Source organism: Dendrobates tinctorius, unplaced genomic scaffold (assembly GCF_039654945.1).
Source record: "Dendrobates tinctorius isolate UK_male_01 unplaced genomic scaffold, ASM3965494v1 ptg000019l, whole genome shotgun sequence".
NCBI classification, from domain to species: Eukaryota; Metazoa; Chordata; class Amphibia; order Anura; family Dendrobatidae; genus Dendrobates; species Dendrobates tinctorius.
The window spans coordinates 55,995,625-56,004,011 of NW_027361687.1; the positions used below are offsets into that span (position 1 = coordinate 55,995,625).

Sequence of the window (8,387 nt, forward strand, 5' to 3'; positions counted from 1 at the left end):
CAGGAGCGGTGCCGCTAATCTTTATATAGAAATATCACGAGCAGTGCCGCTAATCTTTATATAGAAATATCACGAGCAGTGCCGCTAATCTTTATATAGAAATATCACGAGCAGTGCCGCTAATCTTTATATAGAAATATCACGAGCAGTGCCGCTAATCTTTATATAGAAATATCACGAGCGGTGCCGCTAATCTTTATATAGAAATATCATGAGCGGTGCCGCTAATCTTTATATAGAAATATCAGGCGCAGTGCCGCTAATCCTTATATAGAAATATCAGGAGCAGTGCCGCTAATCTTTATATAGAAATATCACGAGCGGTGCCGCTGATCTTTATATAGAAATATCAGGCGCAGTGCCGCTAATCCTTATATAGAAATATCAGGAGCAGTGCCGCTAATCCTTATATAGAAATATCAGGAGCAGTGCCGCTAATCCTTATATAGAAATATCAGGAGCAGTGCCGCTAATCTTTATATAGAAATATCAGGAGCAGTGCCGCTAATCTTTATATAGAAATATCACGAGCGGTGCCGCTAATCTTTATATAGAAATATCATGAGCGGTGCCGCTAATCTTTATATAGAAATATCAGGCGCGGTGCCGCTAATCCTTATATAGAAATATCAGGAGCAGTGCCGCTAATCTTTATATAGAAATATCACGAGCGGTGCCGCTAATCTTTATATAGAAATATCAGGCGCAGTGCCGCTAATCCTTATATAGAAATATCAGGAGCAGTGCCGCTAATCCTTATATAGAAATATCAGGAGCAGTGCCGCTAATCCTTATATAGAAATATCAGGAGCAGTGCCGCTAATCTTTATATAGAAATATCATGAGCAGTGCCGCTAATCTTTATATAGAAATATCACGAGTAGTGACGCTAATCCTTATATAGAAATATCACAAGCGGTGCCGCTAATCCTTATATAGAAATATCATGAGCGGTGCCGCTAATCCTTATATAGAAATATCAGGAGCAGTGCCGCTAATCCTTATATAGAAATATCACGAGCAGTGCCTCTAATCTTTATATAGAAATATCATGAGCGGTGCCGCTAATCTTTATATAGAAATATCACGAGTAGTGACGCTAATCCTTATATAGAAATATCAGGAGCGGTGCCGCTAATCCTTATATAGAAATATCACGAGCGGTGCCGCTAATCTTTATATAGAAATATCACGAGCGGTGCCGCTAATCTTTATATAGAAATATCATGAGCAGTACAGCTAATCCTTATATAGAAATATCAGGAGCGGTGCCGCTAATCCTTATATAGAAATATCACGAGCGGTGCCGCTAATCTTTATATAGAAATATCACGAGCGGTGCCGCTAATCTTTATATAGAAATATCATGAGCAGTACAGCTAATCCTTATATAGAAATATCACGAGCAGTGCCTCTAATCTTTATATAGAAATATCACGAGTAGTGACGCTAATCCTTATATAGAAATATCAGGAGCGGTGCCGCTAATCCTTATATAGAAATATCACGAGCAGTGCCGCTAAACCTTATATAGAAATATCACGAGCAGTGCCGCTAATCCTTATATAGAAATATCATGAGCAGTGCCGCTAATCTTTATATAGAAATATCACGAGCAGTGCCGCTAATCCTTATATAGAAATATCACGAGCAGTGCCGCCTACCAGTGACCACGTTTCCCGCCAACCTGTGACCGCGCTTCCGCCAATTGTGACCACTAGCTACTGTGCGTAGGCGTAGTACGTCTCACGTTTTCCCGCCGAAATTGCCCGCAGTCTATGTCGCCTGCTCCAGCAGAACTGCGCAGTTATAAACATCGGCATGACAGATTCTATCGCGCAGTTCTCACTTGTGACATAATAAAGGTAAATGCTAGACTGTATGGGCTCTTTCCAGGTGTGATGTCAGCTCTGGGGGCGTGTCATACCAGGGGGGGCGTGTTCTGACAGCAAAGGCAGGAAGAGAAGACGCCATTACACGTCTCTGCCGTCTGGTGCAGGGAGAGAAGCCTCCATTACATACTGTCTTAGCTGTCTCTATGGCGCCGGCGTCTGTGAGCAGTGTGGAGTTAGGTCAGCAGCGTCGGTGACAGGCAGGAGGGTTTAGTAACAGGTTGGTGTCTTAGATGTTTTGTTGATGGGGCTGATACTTGGGCTAACTAGTGGGATTTGGGGGCTTACCTGGGAGCTGTTGGGTTCCCGGAGGGGAGGGGGAATTAATGCACGCTGGTGGGGTCTGGTTGGGGCGGGGGGTTAATGCATGCTTACGGGCTCTATTTGGGTTCAGGGGGGGGGGGGTGTTAATGCACGCTTTTGGGTAGGGGTTAATGCATGCTTACGCGGTCTGTTTAGGGTCTGGAGGGATTAATGCTTGTGGGGTCTGCTTGGGCTCCCAGAGGGGTTAATGAATGCTTGCAAGGTCTATTTGGGGTCCGGGGGGTTAATGCATGCTTGTGGGGTCTGGTTGTACTTTGGGGGGGTTCTAATATATGCTTGTGGGGCCTGTTTGGGGCAGGGGGGATGGGGGTTAATGCACGCTTACGGGTCCGGGGGGGTTAATGCATGCTTCTGGGGTCTGGTTGTACTTCGGGGGGTACTAATGCATGCTTCTGGGGTCTGTTTGGGGCAGGGGGTGGGGGTTAATGCATGCTTATGGGTCTGGTGGGGTCCGGGGAGGGTTAATGCATGCTTGTGGGGTCTGGCTGTACTTTTGGGGGGGGGGGGGTTTAATGCATGCTTGTGGAGTATGTTTGGGGCAGGGGGTTAATCCACGCTTACGGGTCTGGTGGGGTCCGGGGGGGTTAATGCATGCTTCTGGGGTCTGGTTGGGGGTGGTGGGGTTAATGCACGCTTGTGGGGTCTGGTTGTACTTCGGGGTGTACTAATGCATGCTTCTGGGGTCTGTTTTGGGGCAGGGGTTAATGCACGCTTGTGGGGTCTGTTTGGGGCAGGGGGGTGGGGGTTAATGCACGCTTGTGGGGGTCTGGTTGTACTTGGGGGGGGGGGGGGTTACTGATGCATTTTTGTGGGGTCTGGTTGGGGGTGGGGGTTAATGCACGCTTGTGGTGTCTGGTTGTACTTCGGGGGGTACTAATGCATGCATGTGAGGTCTGCTTTGGGCTCCCAGGGGGGTTATTGCACGCTTGCAGGGTCTGTTTTGTCAGGGGGGTGGGGGTTAATGCACACTTGTGGGGTCTGCTTGGGCTCCCAGGGGTGTTAAGGCTGGCTTGTGGGGTCTGTTTGGGTCGGGGGAGTTAATGCACGCTTGTGGGGTCTGGTTGGGTCCTGGGGGGGTTAATGCACGTCTGAGGGGTCTGGTTGGGTCTCCGGGGGGGTGTTAATGCACGCTCCTGGGGTCTGGCTGGGTACAGGGTGTGTTAGTGCACGTTTGTGGTGTCTGGTAGTCCCGGGAGAGAGGGGTTAATGCACGTTTGTGGTGTCTGGTAGTCCCGGGAGAGAGGGGTTAATGCACGCTTGTGGTGTCTGGTAGTCCCGGGGGGGGGTTGATGCATGCTTGTGGTGTCTGGTAGTCTCGGGGGAGGGGGTTAATGCACGCTTGTGGTGTCTGGTAGTCCCGGGAGAGGGGGGTTGATGATGCACGCTTGTGGTGTCTGGTAGTCCCGGGAGAGGGGGGTTGATGATGCACGCTTGTGGTGTCTGGTAGTCCCGGGAGAGGGGGGTTGATGATGCACGCTTGTGGTGTCTGGTAGTCCCGGGAGAGGGGGGTTGATGATGCACGCTTGTGGTGTCTGGTAGTCCCGGGAGAGGGGGGTTGATGATGCACGCTTGTGGTGTCTGGTAGTCCCGGGAGAGGGGGGTTGATGATGCACGCTTGTGGTGTCTGGTAGTCCCGGGAGAGGGGGGTTGATGATGCACGCTTGTGGTGTCTGGTAGTCCCGGGAGAGGGGGGTTGATGATGCACGCTTGTGGTGTCTGGTAGTCCCGGGAGAGGGGGGTTGATGATGCACGCTTGTGGTGTCTGGTAGTCCCGGGAGAGGGGGGTTGATGATGCACGCTTGTGGTGTCTGGTAGTCCCGGGAGAGGGGGGTTGATGATGCACGCTTGTGGTGTCTGGTAGTCCCGGGAGAGGGGGGTTGATGATGCACGCTTGTGGTGTCTGGTAGTCCCGGGAGAGGGGGGTTGATGATGCACGCTTGTGGTGTCTGGTAGTCCCGGGAGAGGGGGGTTGATGATGCACGCTTGTGGTGTCTGGTAGTCCCGGGAGAGGGGGGTTGATGATGCACGCTTGTGGTGTCTGGTAGTTCCGGGAGAGGAGGGTTGATGATGCACGCTTGTGGTGTCTGGTAGTTCCGGGAGAGGAGGGTTGATGATGCACGCTTGTGGTGTCTGGCAGTCCCGGGAGAGGGGGGTTAATGATGCATGCTTGTGGGGTCTGGTTGGGGGTTAATGCACGCTTGTGGGCTCTGGTTGTATTTCGGGGGGGCACTAATGCATGCTTGTGGGGTCTGCTTGGGCTCCCAGGAGGGTTAATGCACGCTTGCCGTGTCTGGTTGGGTCCCGGGGTTGGTGTTAATGCACGCTTGCCGTGTCTGGTTGGGTCCCGGGGGGGTTAATGCACGCTTGCCGTGTCTGGTTGGGTCCTGGGGGGGGTTAATGCACGCTTGCCGTGTCTGGTTGGGTCCTGGGGGGGGTTAATGCACGCTTGCCGTGTTTGGTTGGGTCCTGGGGGGTTAATGCACGCTTGCTGTGTTTGGTTGTGTCCCGGGGGGAGGTTAATGCACACGCAGGGTTGGGTAGTCCTGGGGGGGGGGTTAATGCACGATTGTGTGTTCTGTTTGGGTCCCGGGGGGGTTTATGCACGTTTTTGAGGTCTGGTTGGGCTCCCGGGGGATTAATGCACGCTTATGGGTTCTGGTTGGATCTCAGGGGTGGTTAATGTACGCTTGTGGGTTCTGTTTGGATTTCCGGCTGGATTAATGCATGCTTGTGGGGTCTGGGTGGGCTCCTTACTGTGGGGGGGGATTAGTGCACGTTTTTGTGGTTTGGTTGGGCTCCAGGGGGGGGTTAATGCATGCTTTTGGGGTCTAGTTGGGCCCTGGGGGGGTTAATGCACGTTTGCGGGGTCTGAGTGGACCCTGCATTAACCCACCCCAGATCCCACAAGCGCGGAGGGTTTAATTCACACTTGTGTGTCTGGTTGGGCTCACGGGGAGGGGGTTAATGCATGCGTTTGTTGTCTGGTGGGCTCCTTGGGGGTCTAATGCAGGGCCCAACCAGACCTCTCAAGCGTGCATTAACCCTTCCCCGGGGCCCTACCAGACCCCACAAGCATGCGTTAATCGACCCCCAGAAGCCCAACCAGACCCCATGAGCTTGCATTATCCCCAGTAGGGCCCCCCGGGGACAAACAGACCCCACAAGCGTGCATTAACTCCTCCTGGTCAGGTTGGGATCTTGGGACGGGGGGGGATTTAATGCGCAATTGTGGTGTCTTGGGGACTTGATGCTAGGGCAATGGGGCCTGTCTACATCTGTTGTGACTTGAAAGGGATGGATTGATTTTGGGGTAGGCGCTCGACTGGTAGGGCTTTTTGTTTGGGGAAGAGGTGCCATCTGGTGGGGGTTTATACTTTCGGGGGATGGACATCCGACAGGGGTTTATGATGGGGAAGCTGGACAACCGATGGGACTTATGCTGGGAGGGGGTGGACGTCCGATGAGGTTTATGCTGGGGAGGGGTCAGGGGTGGACGTCCGATGAGGTTTTATGCGGGGGGTGAATGTCCAATGATGGTTTTATGCTGGGAATGGCATCCAATAGGGGCTTAAGGGGGGTGGACGTCCGATAGGGGCTTAGGCTTAAGGGGGGTGGACGTCCGGTGAAGGTTTATGCTGGGGGGGTGGACGTCCTATGGGGGTTTATGCCGGGGTGGACGTCCGATGGGGGTTCATTCTGGGGGGTGGACGTCTGATAGGGTTTTATGCTTGGGGGCGTGTGGACGTCGGATGGGGGCTTATGCTTGGGGGCGTGTGGACGTCGGATGGGGGCTTATGCTTGGGGGCGTGTGGACGTCGGATGGGGGCTTATGCTTGGGGGCGTGTGGACGTCGGATGGGGGCTTATGCTTGGGGGCGTGTGGACGTCGAATGGGGGCTTATGCTTGGGGCGTGTGGACGTCGGATGGGGGCTTATGCTTGGGGGCGTGTGGACGTCGGATGGGGGCTTATGCTTGGGGGCGTGTGGACGTCGGATGGGGGCTTATGCTTGGGGGCGTGTGGACGTCCGATGGGGGCTTATGCTTGGGGGCGTGTGGACGTCCGATGGGGGCTTATGCTTGGGGGCGTGTGGACGTCCGATGGGGGCTTATGCTTGGGGGCGTGTGGACGTCCGATGGGGGCTTATGCTTGGGGGCGTGTGGACGTCCGATGGGGGCTTATGCTTGGGGGCGTGTGGACGTCCGATGGGGGCTTATGCTTGGGGGCGTGTGGACGTCCGATGGGGGCTTATGCTTGGGGGCGTGTGGACGTCCGATGGGGGCTTATGCTTGGGGGCGTGTGGACGTCCGATGGGGGCTTATGCTTGGGGGCGTGTGGACGTCCGATGGGGGCGTGTGGACGTCCGATGGGGGGTTTTGCTTGGGGGTGGAGGGTGCATGATGGGGATTTATGCTTGGGGGAAGGGGGCATTTGGGCTTTGATGGGTTTATCCTGTGGGGTCCACTGATTAGTGTGAGGTGGAGGTTTATGATTGGACAGGGGGGGGGTTACCCTGTGTGGCCCTCTGGTTGGTGTGCGGGGTGGTTAATGCTTCATTGGGGCACACAAAAAGCTATGTTTGTATGCTGCTTATGCTAGGAGGGAACACTACTAACTGGCATGAAGCTAATCCGTTTTCGCTTAGTGTCAGTAGGAGGCAGACATGGGTCCGGACCACCCAGGCTGGTTTCTGCCTTAGGTCTTCATTTTTTTTTATTCATGATTTCCCTTTTTTCTTTCAGATATGGCTTTTAAGGGCGACAGAGTCGAGTTATCACTCTGATCTCCCACCTAGAATTGTCACTACCATATCATCTGTGGTCTACGAGGCAGGGCCCTAACACATCAAGAGTGTTTGCGGTTTTCCGGCGGACAGTCCTTGCCACTAATCCCCTACCCTCTCGCCCCCCAGAGCCAGATAGAGTAGGGAGGGAAGACAAATCCATTACCTGCCAGTCGCCTGAAAGTCTGTGTAAAGGTTAGGATTTGAAATCTTCAGGACAGGTATATCCTACCAGGCAGTGAGGGGGCTCCATTAAAAAAATGAAGGGACAAGACAAATATGTCCTAGTTTTTCCCTGAGCAATATGGACATCTCCTGGGGAAACCTTCCTATTCATGCGGCCTCCACGTTTGACAGAGGCTCCTGCAACCCTACTCTTAAAAATCCAGGCTCTTGTCTAGCCTCTGGTGGCCGGGCCACACCACCTGCGCCCTGAACAATCATGCACGCCAACTTTCTAGTGCTTCCTGCCCTCTACCTATCAGGGTAAGAGTACTTTTCTTCTGCAACAGAAGACTAAACTGCTTCCCAAGAGGTGCACAGTCCAATTGTGGTTTCGGAAATGTTCAGTCCAAAAAAGCAACCAACAGGACAACTCCCCTACCCGCCAGGAAAAGAAACATTCCTTCAGGCCCAACCCCCTCCTGGCGTCCACAAACCCATCAGCGCTGGTCTACTACGCCTGGATCTAGCAGACTCCCTTTGGCATGACGGGGCGTTCCCACCTTGGATGTCTCTCAGGGTTGGCTGCCATCTCCTTCACTATTCAAGGCTGGTATTATGATATCTGGTCCTAGACACCGGAAGCAGGCCATGGGGGGGGCCGAGCCACAGACCCTTCAGTCCTGCCCGCATGCACCAACATCATATTACAGTTGTACAATACATAGAAATGCATTGCATGAAACAAGCAAAATTTTTCAATGCAAAAAAATGCACTTTTATAAAATTAAAGGTTTCTATATATGTAAATGTTATTTGGCCAATATTTCTGTAAGTAAAAGTCTGAGATTTCTGTGGGAAATCTTAATTTATTCCTCTTAAACTGGTTCTGAATGTAAATAAAACATTGCTCTGATTTAAGTCTCCATGTTGTAATTTAGCCTTTTATTTCATGCATGGACAAGCCCATTGATGCATCTGTGTAAGGCCTCTTTCACACTTCAGTTTTTTGCATCAGTCAAGATCCGCCAAAAGGACGGATGGCGGATCCGTTTTAGTACTGATGCCAACGGATGTCACCCGTCCGTTTTTTTGACGGATCCGACAAATGAAGAATTTTAAAGGAATCACAGCCTGGAAAAGGAGAGATTTTTTTTTTTTGTCCGGCAGCCAGAAAGAATTTCGGGTTAAATGAGTGGAGGATCCCCCACAGAAAAAAACGTTGCAA

At 52.3% G+C, this 8,387-nt stretch overlaps 1 long non-coding RNA gene across 1 annotated transcript; it reads left to right on the forward strand.

Annotated features, from left to right (window-relative positions):
• The first annotated feature begins 1,939 nt into the window (after positions 1–1,939).
• Positions 1,940–8,085, forward strand: LOC141082972 (uncharacterized). Its single transcript, XR_012230619.1, has 2 exons — positions 1,940–2,112; positions 6,957–8,085. It is a non-coding gene; the product is annotated as an uncharacterized lncRNA (long non-coding RNA).
• Positions 8,086–8,387: the final 302 nt, after the last annotated feature.